The 23,814-nt window shown below is 38.8% G+C and overlaps 1 long non-coding RNA gene across 2 annotated transcripts; it reads right to left on the reverse strand.

Moving 5' to 3' along the window:
* Positions 1 to 17,655: 17,655 nt before the first annotated feature.
* Positions 17,656 to 23,545, reverse strand: LOC131554849 (uncharacterized). 2 transcript variants are annotated; one of them, XR_009274450.1, is made up of 4 exons: positions 23,467 to 23,545; positions 20,979 to 21,087; positions 20,412 to 20,503; positions 17,656 to 17,823 (listed from the first exon to the last, which is right to left on the reverse strand). It is a non-coding gene; the product is annotated as an uncharacterized LOC131554849 (long non-coding RNA). The 2 variants fall into 2 exon arrangements; XR_009274449.1 differs by lacking the exon at positions 17,656 to 17,823 and having other exon boundaries at positions 19,947 to 20,503.
* Positions 23,546 to 23,814: the final 269 nt, after the last annotated feature.

Raw genomic sequence — 23,814 nt, forward strand, 5'->3', positions numbered from 1 at the left:
GTAAGTGCAAAAGAACACAAGAAGTAATCAAGCAGCTCAATGACAACATTTCTCTAGGGACGTGAGGGGAGAGAAAAAATATTAAATTATTTGTGTTTGTCCGTCATGGATACTCAAATATCACCCTAGGTCTGGAGGAAAATCTTAACTGTTTGTAACTACGTCTTGTGAAAAATTTAGGCGGGAATGTGTGCTCAGCCTGCAACACTGAGAACAGCAAAATACCTGCACCACCTGGGGACTCCAATGTTTTCATATCCAGGTTTTGATTTCTTTCTCTCAGGTCATATAATTTTCAGTGCTGTTTTCAACTCAGAGGATCCCCATATTATTGCAAGTGTTGAAATCTCTTGTTAACAGAACTTGTTTGTTGTAAGGTATTTTGACTCTTCAAAATGGTGCACAAGCATTAATTAATCTGCTTTTCTCTAAGTTAGTTCTGTCCTAAAGGGCTAGAAGATGACTATGCATACAGAAGAAGTCATTAAAAATATTTTATTCCTTTATTCCTTCTTTTTACCCTTGTATTGTAAAGCACCAAAGATGTTTTGATAATGTACTGTAAGGCACTAAAAGAATAATACGGCTGCCTATAACACCTTAACAAAATTCTTGCTACTGCTTTTCTGTGTTTCTTAATGTCTTATTTAGAGTAACAGGTAAGAGGGGTAAGAGGAAATATCACAAAAAAATCCCCTGGCATTCTCCAGCAAAATACAGATCCTTACTATCTGAACTAAAACTTTAGTAACTATGTTATAGAGGAGAATTTCCTAAACCACTGTGTGTGAATCATTAGATTTTCTGCTTATGGGCAGAATGTTGCTAACTGTGCCTCTTTCTCACCAGTTATAAACAGGGTATTAAAAGGAAACTGGAAAGGAAATTGAGATACCTCAAATTATTTTAAGTGGAAAAATAGGGAGATTTAAAAATGCTCAGCTATTTTACTTTTATGTAAAATTTTATTTGAAAGCAATATAGCAAATGATCCAAATAAATATAAGAAAATTCTGGTAGTATTTATGAAACACTAGTTCTTTCTTTGATTCCAGTGAGTTTTAATTTAGAACCCAAGTATTACTAAAAGCTGAACCAATACACCATCTTACTTTTGGTGTCTGGTCCCTGGCAACTACTTGTTAAACCCAGGAAGCAAGGAGATATCCTAACCTTTATAGGGTGCAGCTGGATATTCAAAGCCTTGTGTTGTTGACTTTGCCAGGTTAGTACAGCCAAAAAATCAGTCTGAAAAAGAAAGTTGGAAAGAATTGATCATCCTTCTCTCCCTCTACCCATATGAAAATTTCACCCTGTGTAGCTCAGTGACATGAACAGCTTACTAGCATTTAGAGAAGGTGAGGGTATGGAAACATCTAGCAGAAAGCAAAGGATCTAAAACCACCTTCAATTATTAAAACCTTTTCATGTATCAGTGACAGATCTATTCCCTCTAACATCTTCTCCCCCAAAATGTTTTGGTTAATCATATCTGGAGGTTTCTGCCACTTTACATTTTACAAAATGTCAAATCAGTACTTAGATGTCCTGCACAGAAATTTATGGTTGGACAATTTAGATAAGCACTAGAAATTTTTAGAAGTTTTTAAGAAACCTAATCACCTTTCTGCAAAAATTAATTAGTAAAAAGTGATTTGTTAATGGCTCTGTTGGAGCAGAGATTAGTAATTCATTAACAAGGAAAAGCCACTGAAAATCTGCCTTTTTTAAAAAAAGGGATCAAGTTTACCTTAAAGGGTTTTTAAACACAAAGAGTTTCCACTATTTGTTAATTTAAAAAATAAAATTTATCCTGCAAATCCTACTTTATTACTTCCACATTCTCTAAGCTTCTATATTTCAGCGATCATGCCGGTATCCAAGACAGAGTTTAAGTTCCTATTTCAGGTATTTAGAAGTCTAACATTTTTGTCTAAAACCTGTCATTGCAGGCTCCCTTTACACTAAAAAATAGAAAAACAGGCAACTCTCAGTAGTGATTCACTTCATCCTGAAATAGGCCAGATAAATCATCCTCTGGAATTACCCATTTCTCTGCTAGGAAGCTTAGGGTGGCTGGTTTGGACTTTGACACTGAGTTAGCAGACTTCTACAGTTAAGTCCAATGGGTCTTACCCCTGGGGGCTCATCTTCAAAGTAGGTCAGCTTGAGAAGTGCTATTAAGCTGAATGGTCCACCAAGAAAGACTGAGGTCAATGTGCTACTCATAAAGCCCCATGAACAACAAGAGAGGCTTTTGGTACTTGTTAAATGGATTAAAAAATACTCATAGATATTGCCACTGCATTTGTGACAGGTCTAAGTGCAGTGTTTATGGCTGGGGGTACAATTCAAAACTTCACCAACCTTACCACAGCAAAACATCTCAATAATTGGCAAAAAAGACGCATCATATTTGGATTATTATATCTGTGGTGCTCAGCATACTGTGGGTCTCTCCATCCTTGAGGTGACAGGAAAATGAGCATGCAGTATATGTACCAGCTTTCTACTACACTGATGGTAAGATCTTTTTTTTTTTCTTTTTGAAAGGAATGGTTCTACCTCTCAATATACTTGCCTTGTCCCTTGTGTGGGAGTTTGTAAGGAAAGCAAAATCTCTTCAGAAACCTGGCCAGAAATTAAAGGAGCATCATCTGTTAAACACTACAACTTCAGTGAACCTTTAATGACATGGGAGTTACAGACCATACTGCAGTCTGAGGTGGCAATCCTGAGCTTCCCTAGTTGAACATTTAGCAGAATTAAAATGAATAGAGGTAATTTTAGCTGTCATAACTATGATTTTTGCGGACTATGATTAACACTGAACAAACCTGAATCCCATTGTCAAAGCATTCCCCAGTGGCCACATGGGGGTCTTTTGAAGAACCAGAGTGAGATTCGTATGTACTCCTGCATCTTCTAGAGCCAAGAATTTACCCTGTGCTCCAGTCAACCTGAGGAAGCAGCATGTGTGCCCTGCATTCTCCTCCTGCAGTCATTGGTACTCATCTTTCCACTGTCCTCACCAGCTCTGTTGCTGTGGCCTACTGACCTTTGCAGCCATGGCACTGATCCCCCCACACCCCAGTCCTCCCTGCAGCCGCTGGCCTCTGAGAAGCTCAAAGGCTGAAGGCCGTGAGTATCCTGTGTCTGCTGTCAGAAGGCTACAGCAATGAATGGCACCTTTGCCATCATGTGCTTCTACCACACAAGCTTGTGAGGGAAGCAGAAAATGAACACTGGCAATATTAAGCAAGAACAAAAAGGGGTTTTGGTTTTGTTTTTTTTTTTTTTTTTTTTTTTTTTTTTTTTTTTTTTTTTTTTGGTTTTTAATTGTACTTGAGTAATAAAGGACTTGGACTCTTCAAGTAGCTTGATTTAACTCTCTGCCTAGCTGAGACTGAAGGAGAATGGTGTGGTATGATTTCTGCTCTGTATCCTCTTTCTCTGAACTTGTTTCCCACTTTATTGGTCTTCTGACAAGTAAAAAAATGAGAAACAAAGGGAAAATGGGAATCCTAAATGTGATCAGTTGCAACTTGCTAATTAGAACACAAGTGTTTGTAAGGAAATTCAAACCCTCCACTGACGCACTGAAATTTTCAAAAATCAAGGAAATAAGATTCCCACCTTACTACAATGCTAGGTAGAGAGCCAAACTAATAACTACCAGCTGCTTTTGGTGAAACAATGTCTAAAAATGCCAGTTAAGGACCAGCTTTGTTTCATAATACTGCCCATAACATGTCCACTTTATCAGAAGCACATGGGCAGCCCCTTGGATAAACCAATGGCAGATCCACTCCAGGAAGAGCGGAGGAAGACCTGCTATCTTGTAAGCGTTTGAGGTATCAATGCAACACAACAACAGCTGGTGCTAGGTGAAGGCCACCCAGGTTTATCTTAGTAATTGGTGTATTGACTGACTCACACTGGCAAAAGGCTGTTTGTGAACATAAATAAAACAATGCTCCTCTGCACTTTGAAGTTTCAACAAGGTTCATGAGGCTTGTACTAAAGATTTATTGATCCTGATCTCCAGCAAGACCTCAGTGAGCCCTTTCTCTGATCCTTTTTGTTCTTCTCCACTTTTCTTTCACAGATTGAAGGACTCATGGGATAATGTACTTGGGATACTAAAGGTCTAAATGACAGTCTCTGTGAATGGCCAGAGTTGAGTTGAGTTACTCTGCAGATGTGCTAATAGCTTGGGATGTGCAAATAGTGCAAAGGCCATTCTATCCTTTAAATACTTCTGCTTTTCACTGACTACCTCTAAACAGGTTGCATCATTGACCAGCAGAATGAAATGCTTAAAATAAAATGTTGCTTATATCAACAAATGCATTCCCAGTTTGAGACAAAAATGCTTACCTTTTCCCTGCATTCCTTTGGGTTTCGCTCTGATTGTTTGTGCATGACACTTCAATATCAAAATAGAACTTTAGTAATTTAAAATTGGTCTATGTCACTCATAGTTTTGACTAGTATGCTTCCCAGTCCATATTGTATACATTATTGTGAAGACAAACACACAGGTTAAAGGATTTAACTGCAAGAAATGGAATTACTCCACAGCACTGACCATAAGATGATGAATTTAAACTTTAATTACATCAGTATGTCTCTTCTGGTGGCACAAATCTGCTCTAACACAGCTTCCTCTGGTTAAGCATGACACAAGCATATATAAAGTTATCTCATAGTGATGCCTTTTCTTGGTCTTAGAAAATTGAGAGCTAGACATGGTTAAGAGATCCTTTTTAAAATGCCAAGGTAAAAACACCTTACCCTTTAATTGTGTCTGGCTCTCAGTTTTTTAAGACCAAGAAAAGGCATCAATAGGAGATAAAGTTCAGTTTAGGGGCACTGGGTTGTCTCTGCAGTCAATTAAAGCCTTTTGTTCCTCCAGAGGGTAAGTCAAAGCAGGAACCAACTATCTGAAGAAGAAGATAGTTTTTTAAAGTACTCACATGGAATCTCTGCAGCTTCCATGTGTAAGAGTTGTGTCCTCCAGACCCCCTTAGAGCAGCAGGTTAGAGGGATAAAGCAGGCTGAGAGGCCAGCTCATCTGGGAGGCCCAGTTATTAGTCTGTCCATTTATTGTTTTTATACCAATATTGCCTTTCTGAGACATTAAGAGCTGAAAATGCACCCTCAAAATGTATAAATGATATAATTCTTATATATCATAAAGGCATAAAAGAATAAATGTATTCAAAATCTCCAACAGCATGCACCATTGCTTTTCATTCACCTTGCAGCTGGATGTCTTGAGGAATACACACCAATAATGTAATACAGAGTATATCTCCCTCCAAATATTAACTTCCACTCTTCCAACATTTTAGGTTATGCTCTTCTTTGTTCCAGTTGAAAATACTACTAAAAGCTTCACTTTTAGCAGATTGAATCCTAGGAGAAAAAGGAAGACGTTGCACACTAAATAAAAAGCATTTGCATTGTTCTAATGGTGGGATTGTTTAATTTATATCAGATGGCTTTGCTTAAAATGCTGTAACAAAAACAGCTCACATAAACACTTGTGAGGTATTATTCACTTGTGTGATCTGTAATAAAATGACTAAGAGTATAATTTTGTATTAATTAACTTTAATGATTGTAAATCTTAATAAATCATTGTAAATAAATCTTGTAAATCAGAGACATAAATATCCTCTCTGTTCAGACTCTAAAGACAGATCAGTGCCTTCAAATGATGTTTTACCTCATCCTAGACTAGCAGTGTAGGACAGCTGGACTGCCTTTGGTGTGACTGTCTCTTCCCACTGGTCATAAAGAGTCTGGATGACAGACTGAGAAGGGAACAATTCATATTTTGGTAGGGTAAGCCAGGTGATCCCCATTCTGTCATGCAGGAGGAAACTGGACTGGATTGTCTTATGTTGGGAATCATGTGAACAATTAGTTGCATTACTTAGCAGCTATATGCTTAGCCTTCCATATAGAATATTACATTTGATGGTACATATATAATTATTTTAAAAGAGAGACAGACAGACAGACAGACAAGGAAGACCTACTTTCCCTTGATCAAGTGAACTCAGGCAGCAATGGAGTATCACTGATGCCCAAGTCTCCATTCAGAATGTTAGTGTTGTCCATAACAAACTCCTGACAGCACCTCCAATAGGAAAACAACTCTTTGTAGTTCTCTGCTGCCTTATTTTGTATCAGATGGCCCGACCATGTATTCCATAACTTTCCCCATAGAAGGCTGCATTGCTGTGCTCTCGGTTATTAAAAGGCAAACCACAAATTTCCTCCAGTTATTCTGACACATTGAAAATAGAAACCAACAGTTTAATATGAAGAATCTCACTCTTGCACATAAACAATCTTTTATATTACATATATTCATTCTATATTAAAGCATCTATCTCTGTTTTACATGCATATTTTTACAGAAAACCTGCCAATGTAATACGAGGTTTTTCTGTGTAACTGTCACATTTATGTAAACTGTATTACAGAACGTTCACTGCCTCCATTTCACTTATTCTTATCTTCCACTAAAACCTGTGTAAGTTTACCTTGGAGGCTCTTCAGGACTTCAGCTGTTATGATTTTTATTGTGTTATTGGTTTTGGTTTTTATAGGGCTCAAAGCAAACTGCTTTTCAGCACTGTCAGGATACGGAGTGATATCACAATATAGTTAATACACCTAATAGGCTTATCATCATTCCAGAATATCTGTCCAGTCAAACAGGGAAAAACACACAGCTTGCCTGCATGATGTAGCTACACAGACACATTCTTTCTAATACCATGGGAGAGACACAAAGGACCAGCATTTCAACAGTGGTATATGCCCCCATTCATATGTTTTTATGTTTAATGCAGTATGGAAATAACTTTAGTGTTTGCTACCAGTTTTCTCTGACCTGGAAAAAATTACTTCAAGTCAATGCAGTCCATTTTACTACCTACACTCTTACAGAAAATTCTTGCAAATAAATACTGTGTTACTGGGCAATACTAAAAAGCAGTGACAGGAGCCTTTTTAATGAATGCTATGCTCTTGGTAGTGACAACACAATGGGGTTTGGAATAAAGCAACTGCAGCTCGATGACAGCTTGGGAAAAGGTGTTTCTGCAGAGTGTCACATAATGCAGTTGGTATAATTCTTGCCAATGGTAGTGAATGTAAGTACAGCAGCACCACTTCTTCCAGGTGGACCACAAGTCCCTGATCTGCAGCTCAAAACTGATATGCTCTCTAAAGTATTTTTCATGTCAAATGAGGCAGGAGTATTGAAAGATACCCAGAATATACAACAACTGTGTTTGAAAAGATTTATACAATGCATTCTAGGTCATCTCAACCAGCACTTGTCAGTACAGTAACTTGTTAACATTAAATTGAAGCTAAGCTTTTGGGGAAAAGTATCTAAGCTTCCTACAGACTGTGTATTTACATGTTGTTTGAAAGGAAAAGTAGAACCTCTTGGAGAAATGCAGTTTCTATTCACTCTCCAGCTGACAGCACAATGTCTGTCTACTACAATCAAAATCACCCCAATGATCCAAATTCTCAAAAAATCTTCTGAAGACCCCACAGCAGTCCTATACACTATAGAATAAAATGGCTGAGAATGAGCCAGACACCTCAGAACAACACAGCTCAGCTGCACTTGGCAGGCTGTAGTCAGCTGGTAAATATGCTCTTCCCCATCACCTGCGCCACGGGAATCCTGTCCTCAGGTGGGCTCAAATATTTGGCCCCATGGAAATAGCCAAGTTGGTGGAGGTCAACCTGCTGGGGACATGTTCCTGCTGAAGTTTAGCAGCAAGGACACCAAGGGCCTGAGCAGAATTGTGCTGATCCAGAGCTCCCTCTCCTCCTGGAAGCTGCAGAAAGAGAGGAAAAACAGCCTGAGTGCCCACTGCTGCCCAGCAGGCAGAGATGGGCCTTTTTTCCTATTACACTAAACATTTGAAACTCAGCCTTTGTTATCATGGTGACCAAGAGAGCCTTCTACAATCACGTCTCCCACGAATCCTTCTTTATTCACAAACAGCAAGTCTAGGAGGGCACCTTTCCTGGCTCACTGCATCTTTGTGCAAAGAAATTTTCTTCAAGAAATGTAAGGCATTTCCCAGCCTTACTCATCCCAACAGTGTCAGTATGGTATTGCCAGCTGATGTGTGTGGGAAATTAAAGTCTCCCATAAGGGCAAAGGCTATCAATCCAGAGACTTCTCTTAATTGCCTGTAGAATAACTCATCAGTGCAATCATCCTGGCTGGGTAATTAAGAACAGACACCCACAATGACATCTTCTTTGTTTTACATCCCCCAACCCTTAGGCACAGGCTCTCAACCACATTAACAGTGCCTGAAAGGGCTGTAAAGCTGAACTTTCCCCATATATACGGTGCAACTTTTCTACCTTTCCTGCTCTGCCCATCCCTCCTGAACAGCCTGTTCTGCCCTCCCGAGCAGTGAGGTGCTTTTACCACTCTGCACCAGTGACACTAAATCTTCTTTAAATAACTTACAGATTCACAAGAGATAATGTTCAATGTTCGAAGTATAATGTAAATGTAATTTTGGCAAGTGAGTGCAAACAATTGATCAAAAAAGTATGTTCTAAGTCTGGTGATACACAAAATTTACAAATACTCAAGTTTTTGATAACAATCTCTTCAAGAATTTTAATTTTTCCCTGGAATGCCAAAGGACTGCAGTCACAGCTGAGCAGAGACAGCCACAGACCACTCATAAAGCTCTGCAGGTAAAGCATTGTTCTTTCCCTTTGCACGTGACAGCTGGATCCTGTGAGTATAGTCAGGGAACGCTATCAGTCAGCCTCAACATGTGATAAGAGTACTAAAGGCTTATTTTCAAGTGGTGGCCAGAGATGATGAGATCCCCCAATAACACACTGGATGCCCAGGCTGGGATTGAGCTCCTCTGACTTTAGCCAGTTATATTGCAGACATTCATGTTAAATAACTCTTAAGATTCCATTATGGTTAGTGTAGTGAGAAGTTCTCTCTGCTATCTTGAAGTGGGCGTCTTTAGGACACATTTACACCCTATGGAGCAGGGCCCCAGTTTTGTTCTCTACACACAGGCACCTTAATGCCATTTTAAATGCCATAATGTGGCTGGCACCTAAAGCCTACAGACATGACCCAGGACCTATGGACAGTCTTGTTCTTAGGAGGGGACATCTGTAAACCATAGAAAACACCTATAGAAACTCAGTTCATACCAGATGATGCCAAGGAGTAGGCTGCTGCATCAAGCTCTTGATATCCACTCACTATAAAGGCTGTATGGACACTGCCTGCAAACAGACACACAGAAGCTAGACTAAGCCAAATCCCACTCCAGTTTGAGTTCCCTCTTCTGCCAAGGAGGTTTGTATCCTGTACCACCATAGCTGAGACCTGGTGAGAGCACTCCACATTCATTTTCTGTAAAAAACATGCTATTAAGAGCAGATATTGGAGAAAAAAAAAGCTATTTTTCCCCCTTTCTTCTATTTCTTGCTCAAACCATGTCCATTTTGCAAGGTTCAGGAAACACAGTGCCAAGTGCTTATTTAAACAAATTAGTTTTACATTTTAGAAAAGGACATGTGTTATGTCTGTAAATTGCTAATAAACACTAGTTATTTAGTGTTTATATTAATATGTGACTTTTCTAAATACTATAAGACACTTGCTAAAGAGAAGAGACTCTTCAAAATTAGGTATCAAAGAGTAAAGGCCCAGCTCCACCTGTCATTCCTGCCAGAGTCAGTTTCCCAGACAGTGACCGGCAAATTAGCATGCTGAAGCAACAGGCTGTGCCAATACAAAATGCCTGCCTGGGCCAGTTCCCTGTGCAGTACGAGGTCAGCACTGGATTAATTGGAAAAGCACACAGCAAAGGACAGGTCTCTGTGAGTTTTCAAGAGGTCTTCCAGCAGGACAGAATCGCAGAATCAACTGGGTTGGAAAAGACCTTTGAGATCATCAAAAGTCCAACCTAAGACCACCTTTTCAACTACAACATGGCACTAAGTGCCACAATCAGTCTTTTTTTAAACACCTGGACTAGCTGGTGTGCAGACAGAAACCATGTCCTCTTGCCACCATCAGTCTTTGTTGTCACCTATCTTGCTTTTCTATAATGAGTTTCTTCTCAGAGCTTTGCCCACCCCTCTTCTGTCATTAATTTTGCCCTTCACTCTCCAAAACAGCTTTTGGATTGATAATCCACCCTTTGTATGGCAAACACACAGATGCCAGCTCACCCTGACACTGTCTTACTTTTCCCCCCTGTTCCTTAGGCTTTGATTAAAGAGAATGTTAACATAAGCAATTAAGAATATTCTTAATTTAAGCCTGAATCCCACTGAAGTCAGATGCATGAGAGATTTAGCTACAGTCCCTGAACTAAATTAAAATTTGGGATCTCATTATGTTCTTTAGTGTGTTCTTTTCCTCTCTTTAGCTCCATTTATAGGCTCTGTCTGGAGGAATAGATCAGTAATTTTCTTTCATAAAGACTGCAAATGCAGAACTCATATTTTCCCTGTGTTTTTTGAGTGGAAGGTTAATTTTTCAGGTCTTGCTGAAAGCAAAATTGCTTCTGTGTAAGTTTCTCCCAATGCAGACTTCAGCTCGCTCCCTAAGGTAATAGAAAATTAAAATTCTGTAGAAATCAAAAGTACAGGATGAAAAATGATGATAAGCAAATTGTATCCCTAATGGGAAATAAATTTTAGAAATATGGAATACAGACCATTTGGCTAATTGACTTAGATTAAGTGATATTACTCACCACTTCATTGGAAATACATGTTACAGAAGAACAGTAAATATTGCAATGTTAAAGTAAAATTTTCTTGTATCCCTAAGACAGTCTTCCAGCACTTTTATCAGAGGCTGTTGTACTAGTTCATTAGGCTTATTACAATTTTAAATTTATGCCAAAACCCTTGAAAGAGAATTTTAATAGGCCAAGTTGGCATCATCATCTCCCTACTCTTGCTGAACTTGGACTCATATTCTAAACCACTAAGCTTCTACAGCCATGGGAAAGCCAACCTGAGCTACTGTGGATCCTTTCTCAGAAAAGAACTGAGCCTTTCTTCCTAAGAAGTTCAGGCAGAACAAAATACTGACATCTTGTCAGCCTGAACTGGGGAATGGCTTTTTTTTTTTTTTTTTACTTCAATAGCATACAACTGCAGTAAGCTTCTGTGCTTAGTTAAGCATCATTTTAAAGCACATTCTACTTCACTAAAATTTATATGTCATCTCTTGAGGACATTAGGAAAGCACAGCACTGGATACCAGCTACTTTTAAATTGTAATTTATATGACTTCATAAAGTTCCCTTTCTTATCAAAATACCTAAAATTCTGTCTGGGCAGCACAAATTTGCTGATCCCAGCAGTCTCTTTAAATCTGACTTTAAACCAGTCTTTTCAAAAAGAAATGAGAGAGAAAACCCTAGAAATCAGAGGGGGTGGAGAGTCTCTTTTAAACAGCTATTTATAAAGTTCTACTTCATGGCAATATGCTGAAGCTGCCAAGTAAAGGAAAGTTGACATTGCAGAAGGTGCATAATCATGTGAGGAGTACTCGTGCTTTGGAACGGGAGACTAAAATATATTTGAGTATGCTTTGCTTCTAAAAATACCTGGATCTATTACCAAATCTTCTGGGGAAGAAAAACCAATTCCAATTAGGTATTCATTTATAACAGCCAGATTTCAGTATGAAGACCTCAAACTACAATGTAAGCTTCACTTGTGACAGTATTTTAGCTTGTGAAAATTGTGTACATTAGAATGAGACCAGAGGGGCATTCAGTACTTTAGTCATGAAGTTAATTTTGCAGTTACTGAATTACTGTGAAACATTATGGGACATGGCACGCTGCATTATGATGTGTTTGAGATATAATATATTGGTAAGAGTCTGAAGAAATGTCTACTTAGACATTCCATTTAGTTTTCAGACTACACCACTACCAAAACACTTGGGAGTTTGAGAGATGGGCAAGTTACAGCATATAAACCAGGTTCTCAGAACTGTAACAACATTTCCCTGTTTGTTCCCTTAAACAGCAACTACATTTTCTAAAGCTCCTAGACAGGTAAATTTTGAAGTGGAAAACACTCAGCTTTGAGATGTTCCAGTGCATCTTGACACATACTACTGGATCTCAAGTAGTTTTCAAGATCTGGAGACCTTCCTGAAACAGAAAGTTACTTTCTGCAACTCTTTATAAGAATCTGGACTTCAATTTAAATGTGTTTTGTTACTTCTATGCCTCAGAACCCTAACTCAGGGTTCTGAGAGAAATGACAGAAATTAAGCCACTCTAGTGAGAAGCTTCTCTTGCATGTGTAATATGTCCTATATTAATTTTTCTTTTTTTCAAAACATTATCTTTCAGGGTATCCCACCAAAACTATACAGAATAGTAAAAAGCCCAAGAAGTGTCTGGAGTGATTTCACTTGCTTAGAAAGGATCAATTTTATTCATTCAAAACTGGTATCAAATTCTGTATCCATTGAGATACATTATCTTAGCCTTTTATCCAATCTCTCATCTTGCTCCAAGTGTAAACACAAAATCAGACCATCTATGAAAGTGGTTTCCTCTTCCCTCTATGCCTTCCATCTGGAGAAGAGAGGGGGTATCTATCTTAGACGTCTTTCTTAGCACCACATCTTCATTTCTTACAGGACTCTGCTGGGTTTCCCATAGAGCTATCTTTGGCAAAAGTCTCTTAATTAATATCCTACATAAAAAGAACTGGAGTAAAATTCCAAGACTGATCCACCATTTCCCACTTGGAAGTGAATACATTGTGAAAACTTAATTTTTCAGTGAAATTACTTATCTGGTTTTCACAGAATAGAAGAAAATCCACATAAGTTTTTGCTAATGAAATAATACTTTTCCCAAAATATACAGGATTTTTGTGCCTTGTGCCCCCATTCTGTTCCATGAGCTTGATTCCTTGACCAAAATATGTCACCTTTGCTAATATCTCTGAGGGATTCCTTGGGATTTTTTTAGTTTTTTGCTCTTGAAGGATTCTTATTGGGGAATAAATGAAAACAAGAATCGTGCTAAGGAAAGATGATTGTATCTTTCTATTCCCACTAAGACTGGTGAAAAGTCTCATTTCTGTCAAAATCAAACCACTCTCTATTTCCATCAAATACTTCTTCCCACTTTCCAGTCTCAATTTTCCTTGCCTTTGCTAATATACTCACCCTTCCCAAATCCTTTAGTGAGGTGATGGGAGGTGCTGCAAGTTGGGGTTGTGGGACATTTTCTACCTGCTGTGATGAGGAGGGGCTCACCCTTGGTGTGGAAGCTGCCAGGACCTGGCTGTAACCACCACAGCCTATCTCATCCCCTCTGCCAAACAGGACTCTGCAGGTTCTGCCTCCCCAGAGCTACCAGTTGTGCCCAGGGCTGCCTCCCTGCTGTTCTCAGGTGAAGATCTCCAGTCCCACAGTAAGGACTGGAGAAGAAACCTCCCACACCTACAAGAAAGTAGCATTTTTCTGATTTTAAAAGGGAGGGGGAACGTAAAGTCCCCAGGGATTAAAAAAGCTTTAATTGTCCATCTTGTCTCAGAGTCAGGGTAGATAAGTAAGAGTCCATAGGGGAAAAAGACAACTGAATAACACTCTGCCAATATTACTACTGTGTTCTGTTCTAATTCTAGTTTGGAAATATGATAGGATGACCAAAGAGAATGCACTTTAGGCTTATGCCATTTCTGCATTTATAAAAGAGATATATATGTGGAAAAATGTGTTCTTTGGGATTCAGAAGCTTCTGATGGATACAAAAAGACACACTGTAAGGCAGCTAGTAGGACAGAACAACATCTGATCACAGCCTCAACAGAAGTCCAGACAGCTTTTTCAAGAGCCTTCAGCTAGAAAGCCAACTCTAATCAAAACTGATGTCTCAGCAGAAATAATATATTTACATATGAGAACAGCCATGCTGAAAGGAAATGCAGATTTAAAAACAGTGAAATGAACACAAGAGAATTTTTTTGAAATCCATTGATGCCAACATGGAATATTTCAGCAGTCGGAAAATAAAATGCATTATTAGTATTCTCAAATACACAGCATATAGCTTACACAAAAAATACTAATGATTTTCAAACTCACTTTACATTCAGGGATCCTGACAACTAGCAGCGTGTTGAAAGATTCCTTGCAGACATGGGCATCTAGGTGCCACACAGAGCAACTCTGAGGCAGCCTGAGGGGCCAAATCAGTTTGCAGCCCCAGGAACAAGATGACAAACACAATCACACTGAGTGCTCTTGGCTTCACCTTGCCCTGCCCTACATCTCCTGCCATGCTGCACCAAGCACCACTCAGACAGCATCCTGCCTGAGATTTAAAATGCCAGTAAAGACCAGCTGATGTGGTAGCTGAGAGTGGTCATTGTGACTTAGGAGTTCTTTAATATGATGGAGCTACTTGTCTGCTAGGCCTTTGTAGTGTGGTGTATTTCATTGTTGGCATTAAAGACCATAATGTGTTCAGATGCTTTTTTGTATGCCTAATTCAGGTCACAGCACCTGGCTGACATCATTAACTATTTCTGCCTTTCAGCAATTGCATACTAACTCTAGGACCTAGCACAGCAAAACTGGCATCCAAACCTTGCATCTCACTCAGTATTTTGTCTTTCCAGATGACAGGAGATATTACAGTGCCAACATCCATTTTCATTAGTTTTCCATCTTCACTATAAACCAGAGACTTTGTAAAGTACAAGATATTACCTACACACACATTATTAAAAAGTCAGACAGCATTTACAAAAAAACCCCATCAGTATTTAGCAGAACATGCATTGAGGTAATATGACACGTTCCTGTGTGTAAGAGCTGGCTCTGAAAGCAGCATGGGAGCAGCCATCACTCTGCCTTTCACTTAAACAGAGCTTTATAAGTTGATCTACCCAGGATTCCCATCCTGACTATTCTTTCTGGTTTTGTTTGGAGAGTACTAGTTTTGAGCAGGGACTGCATATTCTCTGAAACAAATCTCCACAACTGACTAAATTGTTTATATTCAGGTTTATAGTTCAGATACAAATGTACCTGAATTAAGACACATCCAATTTATAGCCAGGTAACTGCATATGTATGACCATCACACAAAAGCAATTTCAGTAAGATTCAAAACAAATTTTTGCATGTGCTAAAAGAAAAGATGTGAAGTATTTGGGTTCATATTACTCTATGCCAGTGAAGGAATTCTAAGATGCACCTGAGGACATTGAAAATAATGGCAGAGTGAGGGAAAGTTATCCCAGGATGGTGGATTTGGAAAGAGCTTGTCCTCTATATCCCAGTGCAGAGAACTGGAGCCTTGAAGAGATGATGCTGAGCTCCTCTGTCTGTCCTTGTGGGAAACATTGCTCAGTGAATGAAGTTCTGCACTGCACAGGTCACCATTGCTCAACGAATGAAGTTCTGCACTGCACAGGTCACCAGACCAAAACAGCACAAAGTGGCAGACAGGCAACTTTCATTAGTGGCAGCTCACAGTTTGCCTTGCAGAGGCCAGACCAGTGAAGTTAGTTCTTCACTGTAGGCTCCACTGCAAAAGGTGAAACAACAAGCTGCCTTTCTTTCATAAACTCTTGCAGTTATTCCATCTAATTCACTCTCTGAGAGTAAATGCAATGACAGCTGCAGAAAAAGTAGAATCAGTGAGGTGGAAAGGGGACATTTCTTGAAGTTTTCATAATTAAATTACAGCCATTACCAGAGGAAGCAGAAAAACTGTAAATCATTCTAGCATACAGATCCAAACACAAAATGTAAGCTTTCTTCCTAATTCATTAATTTCCCCACATTCACATTGTTAGCTATAATTACTCCAAAGGAATTATTAATTAGAAATTATTTTGCATTAGGCAGTTGGAAGACATGAAGCTCCCATCTGAAATAAAAATCTGTAATGACATTACAACTGTTATGGTTTTATAATAATGTAATATGATTAACTCTTACCAAATATATAAAAGTATGACTAAGCAAACTAATTAACAATGCTGTTTATCATGTCCTTTATTCTGTTAATACTCTACAATTTGTTCCTTTCACAGCCATTTTATTTATGGAAGTAACAAATTTTTCTTGTACTAATAAGAGTTATTATTATGACAACATGCTTACATTTTAAGTACCTTTACAGTGTTTTAGACTGGGTTGAGAAGTTCAGGCTGGGAGAGGTTAGAATTAATACATGAGAATAGCCTGAAAAATGTCCCGAATAAAACAGTACATACAGAAAAAATAATATGGAATATAGAAACAATGAATCATTAAAGTTAAAAAATAATTCCAAGATCAAGTCCAACCTTTGACTGAACACCACCATATCAACTAAATCATACCAGAAAGAAGCCATGTCCAGTCAATAATGTGTACTAATGAAAATTCATTTATGTTTTAAAAATAACATTTATCTTTCCAAATTAAGTGGTGGAAATTGCTATGGGCACTGCTGCTGGGAAGTGGGCATAATATTTCTTTCTGAGCTCTTTTTTTCCTTCCATCACTATACTGCTCCATTTTTCTCCCTAGCAGCAGAAGAAGGATCCTTATCAGGCAAGGGCACAGTTGTATAAAAAGACTCCTAATCAAGCCCTCATACCCTGGTGTCATGAGTGACCTTGGTTACAATAATGTGACCCTGAAGAAAACCTGTATCTGAATGCTACAACCTTCAGGCAGAAAAGCTTTGGATCCTCATGTGAGTTTTATGGTCCTGTATCTATTTAAAGGTATGTCATTACAAAATGCTCTAGAATAGCTCAAGAGGATAATCCTTGCTTAACAGAAGCATCATATGATAACTTAATCAAGCCTCTTCCAGTTGCACTATAGGCTGTCTGCATCAATCTACATTATTAATGATCCCAAAGAGATCAGAAGAACATGTTTTATGAGGAGCAAGAAATAGCTAAGGGAAATACCCAACCTGATTCACCAGAAACACAAACCACAAAGGGGAATATGAGTTGTAAAGTAATCATGCTAACCCCAGACACTACAGAGACACTTCTGGCCCAGTAATTTAATGTCACTTATCTTTGTATATACCATGCTTAAGGCTTCCAGCAGGGATGTAAACAGAGGGATTTTGAAGACCTTGATCTGAGTCCTTGAGAAAACTGGAGGAGGAGGACAGCCCCTGAGGAAGAGTCTGCCTCACCTGCCCTACTTTCAATAACAGAAGCATCTTTTGCTGGTAGGATAGGGCTGTGCTGTAGTGTAATTCAAATCCTTATTTTCTACAAAATATGCGAGATCAGGGGCTAGTGGCAGAATATTCTGTACAGTCCTGGCCATTGGTAAGTTTGGCAGAGGGCTGAGGAAGCAGGACAAACCACACTCTTCTCTCAGCAGTAAGGTGTGTAATGAATTCAGGTGTTTGTCAAGCAGTATATGAGAAATTCATACATACCCCCATGGGGAGGATGGCCAAACATTTTCATGGTTTACAAAGTCTGTAGCTTTATTTGATCTAAAAGGCTTATAAAAACAGTAAATCAGTGCATTTCTGGTGCTTTATCAACCATCAAACAAGTCAAATTTGAAAGTAAAACAAATGCCAAATGAAACCAGGCTTCTCTGGAGCAAAGCAGTTTGAAAGTACCTGATGGACAGATGTATGGATGGATACACAGGGTAACTCCAGTTGGACTCTTCAGAGCATAAGGTAGAAAGCAAATAGCACAAAATCAAACTCCCTCCTTAAGGTTCTAGTTTCCTGTATCCTGAAAATATTAATTTTTTAAAGTTTCTATATGCAGTAACTTGTAAGTAGATCCAGTTCTTCACAGTTTTGAATAGATAAGTTACATTTTAGGTAGAAAAAGTAGCATTAAACCAGTACTCAATCCAAAGGAGGTTTACATTTTTTACAGTGAACTTTGTTTTCTCTGTGTCTACAGAACTTGAGTTATTACAAAGTTTTCCTTTAACAAATAACAAATATCCATTCATTTCTATCTGACAGAGACTGTAATAATCAAATACATCCTTAACATATATTAATCACTTAAATGTGAAAGAAGGTTATAATATTTTAACTATTTCTCATTAAAAATCTCAGGGTCTGAGAGTTCCCCCTTTGAGCAAATTCATCATTAGCTCAAAGGTGTTGTCAGGTTGTCTTGATCAAAATAGCAGTGTTCAAATCCCATCCAGTTGCATGTTCAAGAAATTGTTGGCAGTGAAGATATTTATGCAAAAAAAAAAGTTTTCTGTGTATTTTGGGGCCAAAGCATTAATGTAATCTCCTGTGGTATCAAATAGCTTTATTTCCTATTATATGCTAACAAGTCACTCCCAACTTAGCAATCTCCAGCATAGGAGGAGATTGGGAAACCTGGAGTTTCCCAAGCAGGTAGAAAACTGTGCTTAGCTGTTCTAAAGGACATTTGGTTTTTTCACAACCAAAGGGGTAAAGACCACAAACATGACATTTTCAGTAATGCCAAAGGAAAAGTCTGCTTTGGCTGAAGACCCTAAGAAATGTGGCTGGAAAGATAAGAGTGCAATAGAGAGAAAATGTGGAATTCGCATTCATCACCTATGGGTGTACTGGAACTTCTAAAGTTGTGTCAGCTGGGTAGTTGTCACTGTAGAAGGAAGGAAAAATTTGGTAGCCAGGTATTTGATACTTCTACTGTAAAGCAGATGTGCAGAAACTTTTGTGACCTTCTCAGCTATCTGAGATTTTACAAGGTTTTTATATTATTTTTATTAGTGTTTAATCTGGAATTGAGTGTGATTCCAGATAACTGAACAATGTTAGCAAATGCTAATGTTATATAAGGTATGTCAATCATTAAAATCAGAGTTCTGGGACATGCCGGCAAAGGCATAGTTCAAGATTTCCCCCAAAACCAGAATCTGTTATTACTTATTGACACTCAGGTTTGGAGGCTGGTACTAATAGAAACTTGTGCTAGTGATCACTCTTCTCCTTCTTTCCTCCCCATCAGAATTATTGATATGTCAGAATATGTTAGATATGTCAGAATCACAATATGGGAATGTAGTCATACACCAGGAGGGAGCATATGACACTGCAAGGCATCTTCTTGGCTATCAAAGGAAACCCAATCCTGAGCAACCATAAGTGTTACATAGTATAATCTCTTCTTTGAATGAACTCCTTTCTTTCGTAAATCGACTAAATTTAACTCCCAATACTCCTTCAGAAATTCAGTTACTGAAGCTCTTTTCTCTGACATTTTAAGCATCTGATTAATTCCCATATAAATTTATTCAAGGCTACTTTATATCCATTTCCTCTTGCACCAGCACTGTACTTCACCTGAAAGAGTTCTTGAACCTCCGTGATTCATAACAGCAATTACATCCCTTCTCAAATCAGACTTACTTTGCTAGAATTAACACAGTTTTCCTAAGTATTTTCTGATAAGAATGCTTTCAATTTCCACAATCATCCCAATAATAATAAAACAGAGTGGTTTGGGTTGGAAGAGACCCGAAAGATCATCTAGTTTCAGCCCCTCTGACACAGGCAGGGACACCTTTCTTTACACCAGGTTGATCAAAACCCCATCCAACCCGGCCTTGAACACTTCCAGTGATGGGGCATCCACAACTCCCTGTGCCAGTGTCTCACCACCCTCACAGTGAAGAATTCCTTCCTTATATCTAATCTACATCTACCCTCTTTCACTTCAAAACTATCACTTTTTGTCCTGTCATTACAGGTCCTTCTACAAAGTCCTCCAGCTTTCTTGCAGGCCAATTTAGGTACTGGCAGTGTACTGCAATCCTTTTATTGGTTTAATTTATTTTGAAGCCAGACAATCAGAACTATAGATGGTATTCAAGACAAGGTGTAATTCACATCCTTTAAACAGCAGAAATATTTCCACACCTTTTGCTGGGAAGATTTCACCAGAAGCATACACATATTCCACAAGTGGATGTCAGGTGCCCCATGACAACACTAAGACATTATATAATCAATTATCTTCATGCTCATTTTCTGGTGATCAGCTCCCCCTGATTTCTCTTCCAATGCCCTCAGCAGAACAGATTCGCTTCACTACAGCCTTGCACTGTATACACTGGGAGTGTATAAAAAGTGATCCTGTTTCAGATGCTCCAGTCTAACTGTTGTACAACAACCTGCACTTCTGTCATGTTAGCATTGCCTCCTAACCTTGTAACATTGCATACTTCAGTGTGCCAAGACTGTTGAATGACAAAAGTAAATAAGATGAACACTGCAGAACACCAATAATTTCCTATCAGTACAGGTTTCTCCTTGAATCACACTTTATCCATCTTTCAGTTGCTTCATCAACCTCTGCATCACCTGCTTTGCTGAAGTTATGCAGAAGCTCTTCATTCCATCCATAAAAATATCTTCTAGTTTTCCAAGTCAGCTCAATTTGCCACATCCATCTTCTGTGAACCACATTTGATATAGTTAGCATTATTCTGTTTGCTTAGATGCTGCTTATTCCTTCCTATTTAGTTCAGATCAGTTCACATTCCTTGATTACAGCCCCCTTACTTGCTAATGATATGTACCCTATGTAGTTTGCTAGTTACTTAAAATTTTTACTCTGTCTGGTACTTTCCTTTTTAAGCCACAAAATAATCTAGGCAGTACCCAAATGGTTTGAAACCCTGAACCTTCTCCAGAAATAAGGAAGGATATTCAGCCTTCAAAGACTCCAGCTTCCTGGCCTGCTGCCCACATCAAATAGCCTTCAGTGACAGACACTAGCAGCCTTAAAAAAATTATATTCTTCAGCTTTTTCCCAGCCAGCACACCTAAGGCTTTTCTCAGAAAATCCCCAAAGCACTTTACTGAACTGTAGCTAAAGAGTCTCCTTGAGGTTAAGTCCTAACCTCTCTGGCAGTCCCTCCACCTTACCTGGTCTGGAACTTTTTATCCCAGCTCTTGAGAGTCACTGAGCCACAGCTGGGCAACTTCTTGCTCTCTGATAACCCCATCGTGCTTGTTCATGGCAGAATGGATCCAACTGCAATCACATATACTTTAAATACACAGACAGCTGTGGTCCCACCTCAGACATGGGCGTAGCTTTTTTCATATTCATCAGGTAAATTATTGGAATAAATGAAAAAAAGTAAAGTGAAAGAAATAATTCAGAAAAATAATAGAAGTTGGCACAATCAGATAAATATTGAAAAACAAAGAAAAGCGATATAACATGCAGATCTGAAACTGTCCAACCTTTTGGAAGTAGTAGGAATGCAATTATCTGTGTGACTTAAAAAAAAAATACAGCACAGTATAACTCTATAGGCCGCAAAAATGGTTACCTCAATTTCATAGCCCTTAAAATAACCATTTGATTTAAAGAGATGGAAGGTGTTACAAAACTTCTCATTACTAGTGCAAGCACTGAGTATAAAATAAAACATAAAAAAAGTTTTTAGGTGAAGATTAAGACTCCAATGATTTCATGTCTCATAAGGATATTTTTTTACCTTTTCTCCCCTTCATTTGACTTTTTTGTAGAGTATTGTCTAACAGAAAAAGTTATTTTCTCTGCAGAGCACCACAAGAGTGCCTCAAGGAATTTAGCCAGACAAAATGAGACAGATGTGTTAAACAGATGGATGCCAAGAAGTGGCTTGGTTTCTTAAACAATGGACGTGAAGGACTGGGAAGTAAGAAGAACAGAGTCTTGGCTGGACTGAATTAGGGGAGGGGGTCTTTCATCTTACTGTAAAGGAAAGCAAGAAAGCCACCTATTCCCTATTGATAAACCCATGCCTTCATTATCAACTTTTCTGACTAATCTAAGTGCATATTCCCCACACTGGCCCAGAGCTCAAAGCTGTCTTAAGCAGTCAACACACAAGGTGCTGCAATCTTACTTCAGCCCTTAAAGATAAGGAGCTAAGGACAAATGCACATCCTGGCCTGCTGAATGAGGTAGAAACTGCGTTGTCCCAGTGCTGCCAGAGGCTGCCCTGTGGCCCCTCATCAGCTGCAGGTCTGCAGCAAATGTGCACATGGAGGTGAGTGGCTGTGCAGAGTCACATACACAACATCCCTGGCAGGGCATGCCTGGTAACCCAACATTTACCATTTGTCATGGTATTTGTATGGAACAGAAGTAATTGTGAAGTTAAAAAAATAAAAGCAAGTTTTAGTCCCATGAAGCATCTGAGAACGCAGTCTGCATTCAGTAGCCAAACTATTTTAGTGGGCCACATACAGGTCTCATTCAGGTCATAATTTGCTGCTTTGAAAAGCTCTATTTATTGTCTACAAGAAATAAAAAAAAATTAGTTCTTGTACATCTCACTTTAAATTCCCTAAAAAGACCTTCTATAAGTAAGATGGATGCTCAATGTTGTATTGAAAACTATCTTCTAAAATTATGTCTGGTCTGCTGCTTGATAATTGATCTTTTTCCAAACTGGCAGGCACTTTACAAAATCCTGGATGAAGTCATGTATTCTTAAGGACAGGCTGAGTACTCCTCTTCCCAGGCTTTACAAAATGAGTTCTGTACCTCTTCAAAAGTATGTGTTACAAGGTTGTTCCTGAAGTCTACTTTTTATTTTTCATGTGCTAAGCATAAGGTTTTGTCAAGGTTTTTAGACATAAGATGATGCAGTTCATTACAAGAAAATTAACAACACCTTACCTTTATTATCTCTCAGAGGTTACATCATGAGCTTTGAACCAGTGGACTTATACTGGGTAATTACTGCAGCTTAATAAAATAAAACAATCTCCATTTCTGAAAACAGATGTTTTTATTCTCAGATCATGCCTACATATATGAAAAAATTTTAGCTATTGCTATATGATACTACCCAGAAACAATTTAGCCACATGATCCTAATATTTCTGTGTCTTGAGTTTTTTAAGAAAATATCAAATGGACTCCTTTCAACTGTCCCAGAAAGTCTTAACTTCATCCATGAGACAGCAGAGCCATGCTTTAATCTAGAGAAACTCAGACTGTAGTTCTCAGCACCTAGGAAAGCACACACTTCTGACCATTACCTTCATCAAGAATCACGGGGTAATAAAGGCTGTCAAGTTTCCTCTGTGACTTTCCTGCTCCTCAGACACATCAGTCACTTAATCAGCACTAGCAGTTCCTTTGCCCTACACTTCACATTACATTTAGGTGCTGAAAGGGTTTAAAGAAGGACAGCCTTGGTGACTGGCTAACAGAACAAACAAGAAGGGCAGAAGAGAGACAAGAAGGGAAGCAATGATATTTTCCAACAGGAAAACAGAATAGGCTAGGACATGAGGTTTAAATTCATAAGAGATGGGGTATTGCTACCTGTTCCTCACACAGAGCACCAATGGACAGTGGACTCATGACTGACACAAGCATCCCTTACTATCTTAAAATATTCCATACCTTCATTCTGAGTTTCCTATGGGCAGCACCACACAGCACTGCCATCTTTCTTTAGCACACCACCACACCCATCCTCAGTGCAGCCAGCAGACTCCAAACAAGCCTCAACCAACCACTCGCTCTTTTATAACACCCATCCGTATTGGATACAGCTGTGACCTATTGAAGGCAAGGCTGTTCCCACTCGTTGGTAATTAACACAGCTGCAATTTATCAGGGGCGAGTTTACCTTCAGCACTATCTCTATTCTCTTACTACCCATCCTCCTACAGTGGCGGCTCCCTAGAAATAAGATCTCACAAGATTTGGTGATGTACAGCTTCCTTGAGTTGGTAAGAATTTTCCTTT

The sequence above is a fragment of the Ammospiza caudacuta genome, chromosome 2 (assembly GCF_027887145.1).
Source record: "Ammospiza caudacuta isolate bAmmCau1 chromosome 2, bAmmCau1.pri, whole genome shotgun sequence".
NCBI classification, from domain to species: Eukaryota; Metazoa; Chordata; class Aves; order Passeriformes; family Passerellidae; genus Ammospiza; species Ammospiza caudacuta.